Source organism: Felis catus, chromosome A2 (genome assembly GCF_018350175.1).
Source record: "Felis catus isolate Fca126 chromosome A2, F.catus_Fca126_mat1.0, whole genome shotgun sequence".
NCBI classification, from domain to species: Eukaryota; Metazoa; Chordata; class Mammalia; order Carnivora; family Felidae; genus Felis; species Felis catus.
The window spans coordinates 152,235,767-152,257,226 of NC_058369.1; the positions used below are offsets into that span (position 1 = coordinate 152,235,767).

The 21,460-nt window shown below is 38.8% G+C and overlaps 2 long non-coding RNA genes across 7 annotated transcripts in view; one reads left to right on the forward strand and one right to left on the reverse strand.

Moving 5' to 3' along the window:
• LOC109497635 overlaps window positions 1-21,460 on the forward strand; it is a 132,452-nt gene that overhangs the window by 34,987 nt on the left and 76,005 nt on the right. For 5 of the 6 annotated variants that reach the window (XR_006594625.1, XR_006594624.1, XR_006594627.1 and 2 more), the window contains 3 exons: window positions 10,904-11,035; window positions 11,245-11,407; window positions 16,466-16,607. This is a non-coding gene — a long non-coding RNA (uncharacterized LOC109497635). The remainder of the gene's footprint in view (window positions 1-10,903; window positions 11,036-11,244; window positions 11,408-16,465; window positions 16,608-21,460) is intronic. The other variant, XR_002740612.2, reaches the window with a different exon arrangement.
• Window positions 6,618-13,298, reverse strand: LOC109497631. The gene is made up of 3 exons (XR_002153967.3): window positions 13,182-13,298; window positions 9,418-9,551; window positions 6,618-6,968 (listed from the first exon to the last, which is right to left on the reverse strand). It is a non-coding gene; the product is annotated as an uncharacterized LOC109497631 (long non-coding RNA).

The following is a 21,460-nucleotide window of genomic DNA, read 5'->3' on the forward strand; positions in this document are numbered from 1 at the left end:
TGTTTATGTAATTTTCTTTTTAGAGGCTTATGCTTCTGAATTATTCGTGAAGACTGAGTGAGATTATTTTGCATAAAATTGTATGTTGTATTCTTTACAAAAGACGTAGAGAGGGTTCTGACATGAATGATGTACCCCAAACTCCATGACAACAATGAAAGTGGTGAGTCCTAACTAGCTAGACTTGCAAAATTAATTCATAGGACAAGAGGCTGCCAGAGTCATGAAGAAGCAGAATGGAAAATAGCACCTGAAAATGCAGTTGAGCATCTCTGAGCAGTTGGACATTGCATGCCGGGTGGTGTCTCCTAAATGTCCTTGGTCTGGTACACTTGACCACTGTCAGTTTTAGCTGGAAAAGAAAGAACTCCAAGAAGCCAACCAGGTACAGTCTTTTGGTTCAGAGCTTACATTCTGAAGTGCCCTTTCTGTGGAGTAGTTCATATAGTGAATGATTTTGTGGGGGATTGTTTATCACAGGAAACAGTGAGCTAGCTTAAGGCTAGCTCCTGAAACCCCTTGTTTCCTCCCAGGGATGCTTATAACCCAGAATGGTGATCTTATTTTCTGAAAGATTCAGGGGAAATGATAACGTATCATTTTTTTTTTATTCCAGGATCATATGGTCTTGAAATAAGTTACGGGATTTTCCATTTTGTAAAGAGAAATAATGTTGGCCAGTGATTCCCCACTATTTTAACCCTGTGTTCTTTCCTTCTTTGCTTCCTTCCTTAATTTATTCTTTCCTTCACCTTTTTTCCAGGAATGGATAAATGAATGCATTTATAAATCCTTTCTCTCCCCCACCCATTTCTTTCTACTTTCCTTCTTATGTCTTTCATTTTCATGCAAATAGGAGAGACAGGAAAAGAATGGCAGCTTAGATCCCTCATAAACTTTATTTGCTCATCGTTGTTTCCCACAAGGCTTGCTTCTGATTCTTGTGTATGTCTGTGAGATGTGAGCCCTTACAATAAATTCTCCATCACTTAAGCTAGCTAAATAATAACCTTTAACTAAGATGATGTTGCATTCTGCAGCCTGCTCCTGGTTGCTCACGCAGTCAATGTGAAAAACTTTTCATTTCAAGGAAACTCATCTAACTTTAATGGGATAGTAGCCCCTTTTATGCATGCATCATGATTTCCTTTTTTTACAATGTTTCATATTATTTAAAATTTTTAATATGAAAATATGTTCCCAAGAAACACAAGAGATCCACTGAAAGGAGCAAAGACAATAAAACACAATCACAGTTTAACCACCCAGTGCACACTATTAACATGTTGGTATATTTCTACTCTGATTGTTAGTATTGTTAGTGTTTCATTTTTTAGTCCCCACAAATAGTACATTTACTCTCTTTAAAATTTTATTTTATTTTACATTTTTATTTATTTTTGAGAAACAAGTGAGACAAAGCGTGAGTAGGGGAGGGGCAGAGAGAGAAGGAGACAGAATCTGAAGCAGGCTCCAGGCTCTGAGCAATCAGTCAGCACAGAGTCCGACGCGGGGCTTGAACTCACAAACTGTGAGATCATGACCTGAGCCGAAGTCGGAAGCTCAACTGACTGAGCCACCCAGGCACCCCTCTCTTTAAAATTTTAAACTAACAATGTTGCAGTCCCGGTTAAACCCCTCCCAATCCTGATATTTCAGTCATTGGAATGAGGCTGTTTTGTTGTGTAATCTTCCAGAATAGTTCCCATACATTTATATGCATATATAGGTACTAGTGAAAATTATAAAATATCGTGTTGTCTGTGTCTTTGCATATTTGTAAACTTTTATTCTGTGCATGTTCTTTTACAACTTGGCTTTTCACATCTATTTATTTAGTTCATTTCTTTAAATACTTGAATAACAATTCATACTTACATAGTAAATGTTGCCTCCCCTGTTATTACATATTTATATTTTCAACAATTTTCTCAATTACAAGTAACAAAGCAATAAATTTTCTTGTACGTACCTCTGTATGCAAATATACAAGTGTTTGTATCAGATTGCACTTACAAGTACAGGTAAGTTAATTTTTACTTTTAATTACCACTGAGCGACTTTTCCCAGCAGTGAGCAACTGGAATGATTTCCCTACATCCCCATAATGCTTTAGATTTGGAGCTTTTACCAATAGAATATGTAAGAAATGATACAGGGCTGTGCTTTAATTTTCTTGACGGTTAGAGAGGTTAGATGCCTTTTCATAAGTTTCTCGGTCACTGTTACTTATTTTTATCCTGGGTCAAGTTTTCTACTTAATGTCTTGTGTTTTTCTCAATGGTGACTAAGTTTTAAATACTCTGGATTCTAATCCTTGGTGTTTCTTTGTACTTGGTGCACATACATTATTCGAAACCAGGGCTTGTCTCAACTTTTCCTCTGTGTGGCTTGCCTTTCAGTCTTTCTTGCTTTTGTCTTAAGCCTTTACCATTTGTTTAAAAAATTGTTTACTACCCTAGTATCATAAGGATATCCTATATTTTTTCTACCAAAATTTTATAATATTGTTTTTATTATTTAAACGTGTAACCCATTGGGGATTTTTTTTTATGATGGAAGGAACTGAATTTTTTTCCCCATACGTACCTCATTAATTACTTCTTGAAGAGTCTGTTCTTTCACTTATGATTTGATATGGCTTTACTCTTATTTGTTTATATGTATGGATCTGTTTCTGAATTCTCAACTAAACTCTTTTCCTATACATGTACCACAATGTTTTAATCACTCTGACTTATATATATGAGACTTGATATTAGGTAAAGCATGTGTGGCAAGGAGTGGACAGTTACGACTCATCAGTCTCCATCGTATTCCTACAAACACCGAAACCGAAATTTCCAGGTTCCTCCTAGCGTTTGATTTTGGCCACATAACTACCTGGAGTCAATGACATGTGGAGATTGTAAAATTTTCTCAAGGTGATTCTTCTGCATTATGATTTGAGGAATAGCAGTGTCCCCTCTTTAAGGTCCATCTGGAAATTCTCCTGCCAGATCCTTGACTCTCTCTTTCTGCCCGCCATCCTTTATGACAGAAATTTTATGATTCTGAGTTGGTGACATGACAAATTAGAAAGAGTATGCATACTAGAGCCACTATTTGGAAGTGAACTGACCAAGAGAAGTGCCCAACCTACATTTCCTGTCTTAAGCTACTGAGATTTACAGCTTCATTGTTACCAATATAGGGATTTTTATCTTGGAGTGCAGGCGTAGAATATACCTGATAAATATTTAGCAATTGATACTTGTTAGTTATTATTTTTTAAAGTAGGGCCACAGTAACAAGTTGTTTGTGACAACCAGGAAAAATAAAATGCTGAACTGTTTCCTGCCTTAAGAGTTTCAAAATTTAATTATTTTATTTTATTTTTATTTTAGAGAGAGGGGGCAGTGGGGCAGAGAGAGAGAGGGAGAGAGAGAATCCAAAGCAGGCTCCACACTCAGTGCAGAGCCCATTGTGGGGCTCAGTCTCACAGCCATGAGACCACAACCTGAGCCAAAATCAAGAGTCAGATGCTTAACTGACCGAGCTACCCAGGTGTCCTCAAGTTAAATTATTTTAAAATCAACTGTACTGAGGCTACAAAACATTTTCTTCTTTCTCCCTTACCATTATCCCTGTCCCTACCAATGCCTAAGAAAACCACTAATCAGCATTCTATCACCGTAAATGTGTTTTATCCTTTGAATTTACTTCAAACAAATGAAAACAATTTCAACTCTTTTGTGTGTAGTTTTTTAAACTGGGCATAATGTTTTGAGACTCATCCGACTAATTGTACATGTTGGTAATTTATTCCATTTTTTTGGTTCCAATATTATCCACTGTTGAATGATATTACATTGTATAGATAAACTATAACTGGTTTATCATTTACCTGTCCACAGAAGTTTGGATTGCTTCTAGTTTGGGGCTATGATGATTAAAGATGCTGTGAATATTCATGACAGGTCTAATATATGCTTTTATTTCACTTGGATAAATATCATCAACTTTATAAGAATCTGCCAAACTATATTCCATGATGGCTGTAACATTTTGCATTACCACCAGCAATTTTTGAGTTTCAAGAGCAGCGCTTCTTCAACAAACTTGACTTTGCCAGTCGTTTTAATTGAAACCATTCTACTGAGCGTGTATCGTATTTTGTTGTGGTTGTAACCTCTGTTTGTCTGATGACAAAGTTTTAGGCATCTTTTGTGTGTTCGTTTTTTGTAGCTTTTTCAGTGAAGCATCCTTGCAATTCTTTGTCAAAATTTTTGTTGTTATTAAGCATATGTATTCTCCTTATTGAGTTGTAAAAATTATGTATCCTGGATACAAGTCAGACAAAACTATTATGGATATCTTCTCCCAGTCTGTGACTTCAGTTCAATTTCTTAACAATGCTTTTGGAAGTTCAAGAGTTTTAATTTTGTTGAAGTCTAATATCACGTTTTTTAAATGATTTGTGCCTTTGGCTTAATATTTGTTCATCTCAAGGTAGCAAAGATTTCCTTATTATGTTTAGTCTAGACATTTGATAGTTTAGATTTTACATTTTGTCCCTTATCTGTTTGAGTACTTTTTCTACATGGCGCATATGTCATATAATGTGCTAATGACATTTTTGCCTTATGGGTAACCAGTAATTTGCACATGATTTATTGAAAAGACAATTTTCCCCATTAAAACATTATGTGAAACCAATTGAAACCAATGAAAGAGTTTACTCTTGAGATATCAGTTCTCTTTTATTTATCTATATATCTTGATGATTCTAGTTTTATTGTAAATCTTGAACTCAGGTAGTATAAGTTCTCCAACTTTGTTCTTTTTAAGAATTATTTTTTGGGGCTCCTGGGTGGCTGAGTCAGTTAAGCATCCGACTTCAGCTCAAGTCATGATCTTGCAGTTCTTGGGTTCAAGCCCCGTATCAGGCTCTGTGCTGACAGCTCGGAGCCTGGAACCTGCTTCAGATTCTGTGTCTCCCTCTCTCTCAGCCCCTCCCCCACTCGTGCGCTGTCTCTGTCTATCAAAAATAAATAAATGTTGAAGAATTATTTTTACCTATCCTTTGTCTTTTAAATTTACCTATAAATATTGCAATAATCTTGTCAATTTCTTTTTTTAAATATTTTTTTAAATGTTTATTTTTGAGAGACAGAGAGCAAGCAGGGGAGTAGGAGTGGAGAGTGGAAGACAGAGGATCTGAAGCAGACTCTGTGCTGTCAGCATAGAGCCCAACATGGGGCTTAAATTCACAAACTCTGAGATCATAACATGAGCCAAAGGTGGACACTTAACTGACCGAGCCACCCAGATGCCCCTAAGTATTTTTTTTTAAGTTCATCCATTTATTTTTGAGAGTGTGTGTATGAGCTGAGGAGAGAGAGAAGGCAAGAGAGAGAAGAGAGAGAGAGAGAGAGAGAGAGAGAGAGAGAATCCCAGAATCCCAGGCAGGCTCTGCACTGTCAGCATGGAGCCTGACATGGGGCTTAAACCACGAGATCATGACCTGAGCCGAAATCAGGAGTCAGATGCTCAACGAACTGAGCCACTCAGGTGCCTCGATCTTGTCAATTTTTATAAAAATTCTGCTGAGTTTTAAATTGAGATTGGGTCAAGTTATGGTTCACTTCCACATGTTCACAGTCATCTAAAATTGTGACAAATTATCACATCCATTGCCTTGCTCATTCTCTTGGTCAGTTCCTTTGATGATACTATAGGTGTTATGTTCTTTGTGTTTTTTCTTCAGGAAGCACTTTGACATCTAGTTGTTTTGTTTTTATGGCATTGGCAGCTGCTGAGTATAAATGCTTAGATCCAGTAATCCATTGGGGATATAAAATAGTGATACTGTAGTTTAATAATTTGTTTTATTTCCTAATTAAAATACTTTTATAAAAGATGTTTAATCTATTTAATCACAATATGTTCATACCAGGAAGGCAAGATAAATGCTTTGGTTTGCTTTGTTTATAGTTTTTAAGATAATGAATTGGTTCCCTATTATCCTCCAAAGGTAACAAATTAGATTTTTAAATTTGTGTTATTAATTCATGTATTTAAATATATTTGATATTTTAACAAATTGAGCTTTTTATCCTTTTTGAAGCTAAGACCACCCTTGGGTAATGTGAACCTATCCAAAGAAAAGTAATGTATCATAAAAGAATTTGCCCTTCACAATGTAAATAGTTAAAATGAACTACCCTGAAAGTGATAATAGTCAGAAATTTCCAGTTATACACGGAATCACTGAATTCCCTGGTTAAAAAGATAGAGTGGTAAGGGGTATGTGTTAGTGAACCAAATACCGTAAATTACATTCCTGGTGAGAATGCATTATCACTTATAACCTGGATGTCAGGTTCATTTTTGTTCTCTCTCTTACAATGCTTCAGAAAGAAAGTGGTGTAGATACCTCAGGGCACCAGTGCCTTGTGATTTTTTTAATGCTGAATGTAAAGGCATACTTCTGGGTCGTTTCCTCCTCAAATACTCTTGGTTAAAAATTCAAAACAACTACAAAACCCTTGTTATCTTGAGACTATGGAACAGGACTGTGGATATAAGACTCTTCTTTATCAGTGTATGCCTGTGTGTAAAAGCCAAGTCATGTATGCTGGGAAATGCCTATATTTCAAATGATTGCAGGCATTTTCTACCAAAAGAGTAAAAGCAGAAAGGGACAATATGTTGATAAGAGTCTGGAACAGTGCAGTGTAAATGATGACAGCAAAAGTCTTCCCTGGTGATTTCTGATTATTTCTACCTTAGGCCTTCCGACTAGATGAAACTTCTTGTACTAAAAAGTCACACTGTAGTCTTTCTGAGTCCCGCACTGGTAAGCCAATACTTTTGAAGGAAATCCCAGGGCTGGACAACACCATTCTGAGGCCATGTATCATCTGTGCAGCGGTGATCGTTATTTTACAAGTTCCCAGGTTGGGAGGGCCACGTATCTTTATAAGCTAAACAAACAGAAGTAGAGAAATTGCAACACATGAATTTGTGTAGAGATGAACATTGGTTTGTACACAGAACACTTCCAATTTCTGATGTTGTCTTCAACATCTTCATAAATCATTACTTTTTGAATATCTTTCTAGAATTTCATTGACTTCAACCCACTGCTCTTAGGTGTAGATATTACCTCTCGCATGTTAACCTCTTGGTATTCACTTGTATGTGTAAGTTAAAATAAGTGTCTGTCCATCTGTCTAGAGTCTAATTTTATATATATATATATGTATATATATATATGTGTGTGTGTGTGTGTGTGTGTGTGTATTTTCTATTGTACTTGACTCTGAATTTACAAATAATTATATTTTTGGCATAGATGTACACACAGGCACAGAATAAAATCAGTATAACCCTAGTTCCATATCTAAAATTAATGGTCCAGGCATAGATCTCTAACTTTATTGGTATTGTTTGAATTTTTACTTAATAATGAACATCTATGAATACAGTGCCCAAACTAAGAACTAAAATATTATCAATAACTTGTGTCTACCTATGTGGGCCTCTCATAATGACACATCTTCTTATATATCCTTCAATCAAATATTGAGTTTATGACCTTTTAGAGTTTTTTTTAATTTGTTCACTTTTTTCCAAATTAAAAAAAAAAAAACAAAATATTTTTTTTTAAGTAGGCTTCATGCCCAGCACAGAGTCCATCATGGGGCTTGAACTCATGACCCTGAGATCAAGACTTGAGCTGAGATCAAGAGTCAGATGCTCAACTGACCGAGCCACCCAAGCACCCCTCCAAATTTTTATTTAAATTCCAGTTAGTTAACATACAATTAGACTTTTTTATATCCTAATTTATGTAGAGATTTTTATTGCTAGTTTTGAAACTTTACATAAAGGACATCATATTGTATGTTTCTTCTAAGACTTACCTTTTTTACCCAGCATTAGATAACTAAAATTTATCTGTGATGTATGTAGCTGGAATTTATTCATTCTCAATCCTGCATAATATTCTAGTGGGTGACTGTATCAAACTTATTCATTTTCTTTCAATTTCTCTTTTTTTTAATATATTTTATTGTCAAGTTGGCTAACATACAGTGTATACAGTGTGTTCTTGGTTTTGGGGGTAGATTTCCATGATTCATGGCTTCATACAGCACCCAGTGCTCATCCCAACAAGTGCCCTCCTCATTGCCCATCACCCATTTCTCCCTCTCCTCCAACGCCCCCCCCCATCAACCCTCAGTTTGTTCTCTGTATTTAAGAGTCTCTTATGGTTTGCGTGCCTCTCTTTGAGACTATTTTTTCCCCTTCCCTTCCCCCATGGTCTTCTGTTAAGTTTTCAAGTTCCCCATATAAGGGAAAATATGATATCTCTCTTTCTCTGACTTATTTCACGTAGCATAATACCTCAGTGCCATCCATGTCATTGCAAATGGCAGGATTTCATTCTTTCTTATTGCCAAGTAGTATTCCATTGTGTGTGTGTGTGTGTGTATATATATATATATATATATATATATATATATATATATATATATACCACATCTTCTTTATCCATTCATCAGTTGATGGACATTTGGGCTGTTTCCATAATTTGGCTATTGTTGATAGTGCTGCTATAAACATTGGATACTGGACATTTCTTTTTCTAGGCTTTTGCTATTATGCATAGGATAACTATGGATTCTTATACATGTATCCTGGTACCTATATGCTAAAGTTCAATTGGGCAAGTAGGTAAAAGTATAAATGCCAGGTCACAGGATACTTGAATGTTCACCCTTAAATGGGAAAATTTATACTTTTAAATTAACTATGAAAACAGTAACATATGCAGTAATTTTTATTTCTTCCCTTCCACTTCCCTTCCCACTTTTATTTCTTCTTTTCCAATCTTTATGCCCTTAATTTATTTTATTTATCTTATGCCAATCTCAGATTTCTAGTACTGTTAAACAGCAGTAAAAGTGGGAATCCCTATCTTGTTCTTAAATCTAAAGGGAATGATTCCATTGTTTTCCCATTTATAATTGTGCATATCATAAGGAGTTTTGTTGTTATCTTATATGAAGTTAAATTAGTTTCCTGCTGTTTTTACCTTATTGAATGAGTCTTGAATTTTATCAGATTTTTTCTTTCCTTTTTTTAAGTTTATTTATTTATTTAGAGAGAGAGAACATGCACACTAGTGAGTGGGGGAGGGGCAGAGAGAGAGGGAGAGAGAGAATCTCAAGCAGGCTCCATGCTGCCAGTGCAGAGCCTGACGTGGGCTCGAACTCATGAACTGCAAGACCGTGACCTGAGCTGAAATCAAGAATCAGACACTTAACTGACTGAGCCACCCAGACTCCCCATCACATTTTTTTTGTATCTATTAAGATGAGCATATGGCTCGTTCTACAATCTGTTGATGCAGTGAATGACACTTACCCATTTTCTTATATTAAAATATTGTCGCATTCCTGAGCTGCATCTAACTTGTTTATGGTGCATTTTTGGAGAGAATTGTTCCCTTTGCTAATACTGGCAGACCTTGGAGATTTTGCAGGTTTGGCTGCAGACCACTGCAAACAAGTGAATATCACAATAAAATGAGTCAAATGAGTGTTTTGATTTCCCAGTGCATATAAAAGCTATGTTTACACTCTAGTCTATACTATACTGTACACTACACTATACTGACATGTATACACTGTGCTGTATACTATGCTGGCATGATACACAATAGCATTATGTCTAAAAAATATACATAGCTTAATTAAAAAAAACCTTATTACTAAAAAAACATAAATCATCATCTGAGCTTTCAGTGATCACCGATCACAGATCACCATAACAAACATAATAATAATGAAAAAGTTTGCAGTATTTTGAGAATAACCAAACTGTGCCACACACAACACGAGCAAATACTGTTGGGAAATGGCGCCGATAGACTCACTGGACACGGGGTTGCCACAGACCTTCAATTTGAAAAGAATGCAGTACATTGGGGGTCTGCCTGTATTCCGTTTAGGATTCTTGAAATCATGAGGAAAATAGGCTAGAATATTTGCTGTTTTGTTTAATTTATTTAGTCGAGTTTGGGGCTGTATAGGTCAGGATGTAAAAATGCTCCTAAACTGTGACTAAAACATCCTAGTTTCATTTATTGCTTATGCTGCATGCTCATTTCACATCAGTCACACGGGCACATAGGATGACGGAGCTTTCACCATCTGGAACGGGGCCAGTCACCAGGGAGAGAGGGGAATAACAAAGCACGCACTGACTATTAAAGACTTTTTTCTGGACATCACACACATCATAGCTGCTCGTGTTTTCTCAGCCAAATCCAGGTCAAATGGCCATGGCTCTCATCAAAAGATTGTGCAATTGCAATCCTCTCAGGTTTGCAGAAGGGGAATAACTAAAAGATGGGTAAACAGCCCTAATGACTGTCATAGTTCGCAATCTACTAAGAAAATATTTAGTCTTTTCCCCCACCCACATGGAAAATATGCAGCCTACCCAAGGGAAGCGATGCAAAAGTTCTTCCTACTCGTGACATCAATTCTACAACCCAGAGTTTCTAAGGAATATGTTGGTTTTAGACAGTATCTTGATGTTAGGTCTGGATGTGGCTCTTCTTGAATTTGAAGGTCTATGAGCTTCTCCAAAATCCAATATGCAGTAATGGAACCAGGACAGATAGCTGCAGGAGATAATCTTGGAGAGGAAGAACTGGGACCACATAGTATACAGTTGTCCCACATAACATAGTCTTCTCTGTAGCAGTTCTGAAAAACTTCTGCAAAAACCTAGTAAGGATTCCCCCCAATTCCTGGCAGGGAATGATTCTTAAATAAGGTCTAGTTTTCCTCCTTGGGAGTAGCTAACTTGTCCAGTTTTCTCCCTAAATTCACACTCTGTGTAGTTCTTTTGTTTGTTTTACATGATCCTCCTTGGCTATATCTGAGTGGGACATTGGCAAGATATCTTCCTGGAAACTGAGCAGCTCTGTCAGCTCACTTCTTGCCTGTATACAGTTGGAAGCCCCAGGATCTTTGTAAGTATCAAATTGTCGTGATTTATTTTAGTCTAGGCTGTTGATTCTTTTTTGCAGCACAGTTTTCTAAAACGTATTTTTGGCTTTTCTGTCTCATTGCAGTCAGCTCTGTGAGCAACGACCACACCCGGGTTTCTTTTGTGTCACATGTCTTACTGTATATTTCTTGGCTTTCTCTTCCCCTTACCTCTTTCTCTTTCTCTACTTAGCCATGGATACCCAGAGCCTGTATGAACGCCTCATCATACCTGCTAAGTAGTTGTTCCTTTAACAAGAATTCAGCCACTGAGTAATACTGACCCTCCCTCTTCCAGTCTGTGATAAATTGACCTCACTATCTGCCATATAACCCACGAAGCCGATACCACATATGTAAGTTTGTTTTATAGCACTCCCTATGACAGGGTACCAGTATCTGTATCCATCAACATGAGCCTCATTTTGCCATGGTAACAAACAATCCCCAAATATTAGTGGTTTAAAATGAGGAAGTTTTATGCCTTGCTTATGATGTGGGTTTGTTTGAGACTCTTCACATCATTCTCACTTGGAGACACAGGATGAAGAAGGCATCATTAATCACTCTGGCAGGGGAAGGAGAAGGTTGCAAGCCACATTCTGGCTCTTAACGGTCTTCATTCTCAACTAATTGGCTAAAGGAAACCATATGCTTATGTCTGATGCCCACAGGTGAGACGGTACAATATTACCACATTCCTGGAGGAAGAAAAGAACATGAGAAATTATCATGTCTACTATCCGTATTTTTTTTTCAGCTGAAGAGCATGGGGAAAAAGAATTAGATGCAAATGTTGGCTGAGATTGTTCTAGTTCTGACCATCCTGGAACCCCGAGGCTAACAGGAGCATTTGGTCTCTCTGATAGATGGGGTCCTATTGTAGAGATGGGAACATCAAGGCATTAGGCGTGATAATAACCAAACAGTCTCAACATCACACTGACTCATTTTATTTTGATTCATCCTTACTGAATTGTCCTCTAATAAATTATCTTTCTATTTAGCTTGCACACGAGGAAAAACAAAGGCACCAGCTATGGAGATGTGAACATTCTGTCCCTTTATGGTCATAACTCCCGGTGAAATTTATTAAGTCAGCATTCTGCTTTTATACTTTGTGTGAGATTTGTTAGCTTGGGTCAGCATCACCACATCTGATCAGCTCTGCTACACTGATATGATCAGACTCAGAAAAGTGGTAAATTCTAAGGAAAATTGCTAGCAAATCTAGAGGCAGGGACAATCAAGCTGACGTTTTCTGCCTTTAACTGGAGACCACCTGGAATTGGATTTCTCAAAAAAAAAAAAAAAAAACGAAAACAAACCAGAAACAAAATTTTGTATTTTTTTTCCTTCAAAAGACACAGTACAAACCATAAGAGAAGGAATCGTGGAAGGACGAAGCTTCAAACTGGGGTTGGTACAGAATGGATCAGAGGTGTCGGCTTGCAGGGGAAAAGCTGGGCACTAGATCGGACACCACAGCTTTAAAAAAGAAAGCCAGAAAGCCGACACCGGTACCAAGCATGGCGGTGAGTTGCTGTGAAAATCAGACGGAGCTGCCGGAGACACCAGGAGAGGACCCTGAGCAGGCCTCGGCGGTCTCCGCCTGCCTGCAGAGCACATTCTGTGTTCCCTGTCCACTGGCCTTGTTGCCGGTCCTCATACACAAGCTCAACCTCAGCTCAGATTTTGAATTGGTTTATTACCTCTGCCTGCTTCCTCACCAAAGTTTCCACCTTAAGTACAGACCTTGGCAAGAGGTAGGAAAGCAAGTTCTGGCTGTGTTGGCGAGATTCGGTGCCCCTTTTGCACCATAAGAGTGGTAATAAATGATCAGCAAATACTTAAAGAATGTGATAGCAACAAATGCCCAAGTCATGTATTCCTTGCTTAGAAGGGCAAGCTAGCTGCTAAGTTCTTATTAACACAGCTTATTAGCAGAGGAAGGAGAGGAACAAACAGAAACCTGCAGATGTAACCTTGTTGGAGGTTAATCTTAGGGAACTAATACTGTGGCCAAACAGAACAATCAATGAGAGGGAGGCGGTTCTGAGTTCAGGAAGTTCTCCTGATCTTGGTCAGGAGATGGTAAATCAATGCTAAGTCATCATGCAAAATACTTACTAAATGAGTGGCTTCACCCTAAACCAGAAAAACATTCTTGCTGGCCTGGAGCAGTGGTGTGTCTGAAGCAACATGAGATTAAGAATGACTGTGTGTTCTAAAATGCCAGAGTCTCCCTGTTCCCTACCACTGAACTTCTAGAACCCTCCCTCACAAAGGACAACCTTCATTTAGAGGTGAGGAGAAACCCAAAATGGATGATCTTGTGTGCCCATCAGACTCAGAATAAAAGAAAAAAAGAAATATACCCCCAAAAAAGAGGATATTGCTAGGCAGCTGAGGAGTGTAGACCAGCAGTTTTTCACAAATTAAAAGAATTTGCTTATGATATTGAATTATTTAAAAAATTAAGGAATCAACCATTGCCTCTGGGGAAAAAAAAAGAATCAACAAACACGAGCTTTCAAATAACATGAAATAGATAAAAATTTAGCTTTCTTTTTCTGAATGTTTATTTTGAGAGAGAGAGAGAGAGCTGAGGAGGGGAAGAGAGAGAGGGAGACATGGAATCCGAAACAGGCTTCAGGATCTGAGCTGTCAGCACAGAGCCTGACGTGGGGCTCAAACTCACAAATTGTGAGATCATGACCTGAGCCAGTGTTGGATGCTCAACTGACTGAGCCACCCAGGCACTCCAAAAATTTAGCTTTCAAAGCTCAGGAGGAGATAATGAAAGCAATAAAAACTATTTGTGATAGAAATGGAAGTCACATTAGAAGGGGGAGAAGAAAGAAAAGAAGTAAACTTGTACTTAAAAACTTTTTCATAAGGAAAACTCCAGGCCTAGATGGCTTCAATGGGGAAGTCAACCAATCATTTCAAGAAGAACTATTCATTGTATATGAACTAAACTCTTCCAGAAAGCTGAAGTGACAGGATGCCCCCTGTCTTAGTCTGCTCAGGCTACTGTAAAACAAAACAAAACAAAACAAAACAAAACAAAACAAAACAAAACAAAACAAAACAAAAAACCCCACCATAGACCGGATGGCTTAAACAACAGACATTTATTTTTCATAGGTCTAGATGCTGAAAGTCCAAGGTCAAGGTGCTGGCAAGGCAGGATTCATCCTGAGTTCTCTTCTCTTGGCTTGTAGGTGGTCAGCATCTCATTGTGTGCTCACATGACTTCTTTGTGCATGCATGGGGGGTGGGGGGCTGCAAAGAAAAAGGGCACACACTAACGCATTATCTCTGGTATCTTTTCCTGTGAGGGCATGAATTTCAACATGAGGGCCCTACCTCTAATTACCTCCCACAGACCCCATTTCCAAATACCATCACACTGGGGGTTTGGGCTTCAACATATGAATTGGAGGGGGACACAAACATCCAGTCCATAACACCTCTCAACTGATTCCAGAAAACCAATATTACCCTGATACCAAGATTACATAGACATCATAAGAAAAGTACAGATAAATATCCCTCACGAGCATAAATGCAAAAAAATGTAATAAATTGAGTCTAATAATATATTAAAAATACAATAAAATTATGATCATGCAGAATATATCCTAGGAATGCCAGAGTTTATTATTCAAAGGCCCCATCAATGCAACTCACTAGCTTAACAGACTAAAAAAGGAGAAAATATATGCTACTCCCAATAGGTGCAAAAATGCATCTGAACAAGTTCAACTTCCATTTTTGATAACAACTCCTAGCAAGCTAGAACTAGAAGGAAACTTCTGCAATCTGATAAAGGATGTCAATGACAGACTTACAGCTCATTATTATGTGTTACGATTTTGGCTCTGACTTATTCACCTAGCTATTCGCTCAAAATGGATGAATTTCATTTTATATAAACAATACCTCAGGGAAGCTGGGGAAATGTCATGTTACAAAATCTCTCGGGCAGGATATTCTTTTGTATCACCTACTTGTAACTATTACTGGTCAACACTTACATATTTCCACTGAAAGGGGCTTCGCAAGCACATAAAAGCTATTCCATTTTATTTATTTCTTTAGTGTTTATTTATTTTGAGAGAGAGAGAGAGAGAGACAGAATGTGAGTCGGGGAGGGGCACAGAGAGATGGAGACAGAGAATCCGAAGCAGGCTCCAGGCTCTGAGCTGTCAGCACAGAGCCTGACGTGGGGCTCGAACCCACGAACCGTAAGATCATGATCTGAGCTAACCCAGGTGCGCCAAAAGCTATTCCATTTTAAAACAACACAAATGAAGTTATCCCTTTCATCAAGACAAATGGGTGTACCTGTAGCTTCTTCCTAAGAATCTTCATCCTGTTTCCTTCAATGAAATTATCCTGCCAACAATTCATCATATTTTGTTGTTTTAAGACCTTTCACAATGTGGTACATTTTTATACATCAACACTGTTATGATAACCCCTTTCTGTATATACTCCAAACCTTCCCTCCTCATTATTTTACTTCTTCCTCAGTAAACTCAATAAGCAAAATGCCGCTTGTAACTTCCAACTGCTTTTCTCCTGGAGAGAGTTTTATACACTTAATTTACACTGCCTCAATGGAAAGTTTAGCAAGACCACCTGATCACTCTTACTTGATAGTGTCCCCACGCAGAACCTGGAGTCTTGTTGGAACTGAAGCTGGCAGAAGCTACTGATATTTTTATCCAGTTGTACGTGAGACAGCAGAGAGATGTCAACAGAAAGGGCTGACGGAAGGATAAGCTGGACTTGTTCATGCAACACGGATGAAGAGTCAAGAGGGTAGCCACTGGTCCAACAAAATTAAATAAAAAAAGACAAGGAATTCCGGGAAAGGGTTATGACAGCCAGGCAGAGAACTAACTTGAGAACAGAGGAATGCAAGACCAAACCGAGAATCATAGAGCAGTGTCTACAAAAGGAGAAGAACGTGGGACTGAGAAGTCAGTGAATCCCTAGGATCTTCAGAATCAGACAGAAATGGAGGGGTTGCAATCTCAGGGATTCAGCTTGGGACTGTGTGCCTAGAGAAAGGCGTCATTTGCAGACAGTTACCCCCAAGTCTCCGTACAATCACAATCACCAGCTTTCATCAACGGTTCCTCCTATGTGTTTGAACTCACACAAGTCCTGCTGACCCAGGAAGCCTTTGGACCACAAAACAGGTGACAGGTCACAGAATAAGGGGAGGAGAGCCAGGACAGTGTCATGAAATCAGTCCTTCCAGCTGAATCTTCAGGCCGCCCATGTGCAATCCAAGTGTCTTTCCTATTTTCAGTTTTTGTTTCTACCCTTTATTGTGCCTGTTGTTCTTGGTGCCACCTTGTAATACGCTGTTCTCATGTGCTTTTCCCCTAATTCAGTTCCATGGATGGTAGAACCTTGCATATCCTTGACTTCTTACTCAGCTTAGTCCTCCCCTCCTAGTGGCCATGGACAACACACTTTGACAAGATGCATTGTTTGGAAGGCCTTTCTAAGACCTATAGAAAGTGCTTGGGAGAGGTATGTCTATATTGTTAAAATTTTTTTAAATACAGAAATAGAGTTTTACTAATGTGCCAGAATCTCAATGAACACATTTGAGAAAACTGAGCCAAGATCTCTTGTCAAATTGGGTGTAGAAGGCCAGGGTTCAAATTATTCCTCTAATAATGGTTGCCCCATGATTCACTTGAATAAGATGAAATCCTGAGTAGATGAGAAGAATAGGAATTTGGACAAGAAAAGAAGCTCTCATTTGAGAAGCTGTGGAGAGTTCAGAAAAGCTGAGAAAGCTCAGAGAAACTTTGGATTCTTTGTTCATTGCCCTCACTCCATGATGCACACTCAAACTTACCTTGAAATGCCATCGGTCATCATTCTTATTATTAATATTTTTCCTATTTTGCCACTTGTATGAGTTCTGGTCCCACTTAATCCTACCATGGAATCCAGTGGCCACTAGGTTGTACCAGTTTGGAGAGACATTTCCTTGCAGTGAGTGGAGGTCACTGTCAACACCTGCAATTCAGTGGACCTGCGCATTAGGGAACACTCCACTGATCTTTGCACGAAAACATGCCCATAAGACCTGTTTATTGAATGTAGGTCACCCACAGATTGTAGCCCCGGTGTCTAAGGAATGTGCTTTCTCACTAGATGAAAGACACTATTTCTTGATCTCCCCCACACCCAAAATGTACTCAGGGTCCATAATAAAGGTCCAGTAAGACACTGTTTGGATAATACAGAAGGCATGAGTGTAGTATGGTACTGAGGCTGTAATAAATACACAGAAGTGCTACATGGTGAGTCAGTCACTAGAGACTCTGCCTCCTCTGTCTGAGGGATGTTTTTGTATTTTTACTCATAAAAATGAAAAAGAAATGCAGTGGGTAGTGAATTGGAACATATATTGAAAGGAATAATTTATTTCCATCAAGGGACAAACAGACAAACAAACAAAACAAGACAAAAACCAGCCAGGAGGCCACACTATTGTTCCTGCCTCTTAATTCCAGAATAAAAATGAGACTGTCTCGTAGTAAATCTATTTTAAAGTGATTCTTAGGAAGGGAGAAGGAGGAGAGAACCACTGAGAAGAACATCCCAACCTTATGAGAGCAAAGGAAAACACTAGCAGTAATCTAAAGTTGTTACTCTATTTGTGTGTAATGTAAGTGCACCAGTGGGGCACTCTCACTGAGCAGGGCTCTGTTACGGAGCTGGCATTGCTGTTGTAAAGCCCAGTGCTGCTGCCTTCCTTCCCCGTTCTGTTTCTAGAAGTCGTGTGTGTTATGCGGCCGCGTGTGTTCTACAATGCTCACAGACGGTACTTGACAGGGTGGTGGGAGTTATTTGAGTACCAGCCCTGCCTCGCGTACCCCTGGGACAACTGCGGAACAGAGGCCATGATTAGAGAGCGGAATTCAATGACCGTTATTTCAGGTTATGGTATTAATTAAGAGCACGCTACTCGTAACCCAGATGCACACAGGGAGCCTATTATTAATGTGCCAGAGAGATCCTTGCAGCATCTGCAATTTACACACGCGTCAGTTCCCATTCATTCCCAGAAACCACTAGTAACAGTAAAATCGAGTCATTTAGAACACGTGGTCAGATTTTTCTCACTTCCCCTCCGTTCAGGGCATGCTGGAATGAGTTACTGACGGAGAACAGAAGAACGATGATACTATTAATTCATACGTGTGTGGAGTGCTTAACAGCTGACAAAACACATACATACATGTTACCTCGTTAGCTTTCACAACCGTGTTAGACAGATTATGAATATTATTGCCGTTTTTACAAATAAGAGAAATGAGGTTTGGCAAGGGTTAACCAACTTGCCAGGATCCCATGCTTTTTAAACCAGTATATTTTTTTATTTCAAGTTCAGGGGACTGTCTATACCAAACTAGAAAACGACCGGCGAACTCCAAAGTTGGAAAATACCCGTCTGATATTAGGCACAGCCCTTTCTGAATGTCGCATGTTATCTTTGTGGGAACTAGCTATTCATCCATTCCAGGCACAGAAGCCGAGGGCATTTTGACAGAGTAACCTTATGTCCGTTGAACAATAAACAATTGAGACTAGACTTTTGAATGCCCTTTAAAAAAAGTTTTATTTTTCTACTCATTTGTGCTTATTGTATTTTACAAAAGTGTCGGTCCACAACTGATTGGGGAGGAGAATCGTCCCTCTCCAAATTTTGCACGAGAATCGCTACTTGAGGGAATGCTCACTCTGCCCTGCCAGATGGCATGCCTGTGTTCCATGTTCAGATTCAGCAGGGCGTCCTTAGCAGGCTTGGCTCCGCCCTATGGAATTGACTTAGTCTGGATTCTGCGGGAGGGGTCCCTTCTCATTGTTTTCTGCAGAAATTTGAGTTTATATAAGCCTGTCCTGCAAGGTCCGTAATAAGAATGCTTTGTATTAGTTTTTGAGTGCTACATCACAAATGACTACAAATTTAGTGGCTGAAAACAACACCCATTTATTATCTTGAAGTTTCTGGAGGGCAGCAGGCTGAGCACCACATAACTGAGTTCTCTGCTCGAGGTCTCACAAAGCTGATATCAAGGTGTTGACAGGGATGCGGGCCCCTCTGGGGTGAGAGGCGCTGTTCCAAGTTTATTCCAGTTGTTGGCAGGATTCGGTTTTTTGTCGGACTGAAGTCCCTGTTTCCTTGCTGGATGACAACGGGGGTCACTGTTGGCTCCTAGAGGCTATCCTCAGGTTTTAGTCATGTGGCCCTCCCCCACAGGCAGTTCACACATTTGTTTGCTTCCTTCCAAACCTGCAAGGAGGGTCCCAGCATTTGACCTTCTTTTAAAGGGTTCATCTGATCAGGTCAGGCTCACCGGGGATAGTCTCCCTTTGGAGTAACTCAGTCAACTGATTAGTGATCTAATCACTGGATTGCTATCTTGTCATGCTCGCCATCCCCTCCCACACTAGAGGGGGGAGAATTGTGCAGGGCACATACACCAGGGGTGAGAATTTGGGGGGTATTTTAGAATTCTGACAACCACAATAGTCAATGCATGATAAAAAGACACAAGGAAAATGCATTGCCAAATGGATTTGTCTTATTACTCTTTTTAAATAGTTTCCCTGAAAATATTATTAATTAAAATGTGTAAGATTCCATTTATGCTGAATTACACTGATTCCATGCCTGCCCGTGCCCTCAGTCCACGGCAAGTAGAAACGTGTGTCCTGAGAGGCATTTTGATCTTCAAATACCAAAATAACAGAGATCTCTAATGCCTGCATGCAGCACATCCAGGCTCCTCAATATTTTCTACTATAGCACTGCCAGATTGCTGGAATTAGACTCATTAGCAGCCAGTAGTTATGAAACTATGGGACTGCAAACTGGAACAGAGCACATAAGCTTAGACGAGGTCAGGAAAAGTCAGGCTCGGAAACTAACAAAATCAACACGCAGGACAGCCATGCATGAGGGCATCTGTATCTCAGCGTTCTTGAGAGAGTTTACTTCTGGAACTAAGGCACCAAAAACCAAACACACAAAAAATGCACGTACCATAAGCTGCGCTCATGGAAATCGCCATAGTTTTATTCACGAGGTAATGCTATAATGACGGATCGCTTTGGTTTTTGTTTCTGTTTTTGTTTTTTCCCCATCATAGGTATGTGGAAATTTGGAGCACCATGGATACAATGTTACATTAGTTTCGGGTGTACAATGTGGTGATTTGACACCTGTATACCTTACACTGTGCTCACCACAAGTGTAACTACCATCTCTATAAGGAGAGAACACTTTTGGACACTGATAAATCAGAAAGGGGGAAGAAGCAGTTATTGAAAATAGACATTTTCCTTCTGCTTGCAATACTACTTAAAGATAATGAAGCTCCAAGGTATTGCCTTAAAAAAAATCAATGCCAGTAGAGGTTGCATCCACAATGGGAAGAAGTATCACTAGAGTTTTGATGCCTGTTCTCTCAATACCAATCAACTTTGTTCATTAACAGTAGGAGCTAACATTTATATGGTACCTTTAAAAAATCTTTCATTATTTCATAGACATATTTTTATTTATTCTAACCTTAAAGTCTCAAAACAACCTTCTCGTTATGGTTTGTTTTGTATAGATTATTGTAATTCAAACAAAAAAAGATACTCTGGGTAATAATTAGAAACAAAAAATATGAATGAAAATAAGCAAAAAGGGGAAGCACTTATTAAGGACATGGCAAAGGATCATTCTTCAAAGGGCATAGAACCATATCTCTTATACAGATAGGATAAACGCAAGTCAAAGATTCTATTTAACTCTGTCCTTAAAGAGGGAAACAGTAGCTTTACAACTGATTCAAAAGAGAGCTTAGAGTACCACATATCTATAGACCTGCAAAGAACATGGACACAAATTTACAAGTATGCATGTATTTTTAGATGAACCGAATAAATGGAATTTTTTGAAGTAAGCAACAAAACTCAGACTTCTAATATTCTACCAAAATCTAGCTCATTTGTGAGACCCATACAAAAGGAACGTGAACATTAATGGGGACCATTGCATGATTAAATCAGAGGTGTCAATGGGCTGGAGGTAAGGGTGACTTTTCAAAACTAAACTCTATTTTATGAGTCTAGTTCAGTGATCTCATGTATATTAAAGGTTGGACTCATCTATTATTTGGTATGTAAACTAGACTTAGAGCCTTTCTTTAACTTCCTGACTTCATGCTATTATGGACTCAAATCAATGTATCTTTTCACCCAGCCTTCCCTTCCCTTCCCCAAAGACAGCCTTCCTGCTCCAGATTTGCTAACAGAAGGGGACACTGTGGGAACATCTTGATAATTGAGACATCGTTAGTCTAATTACTTAT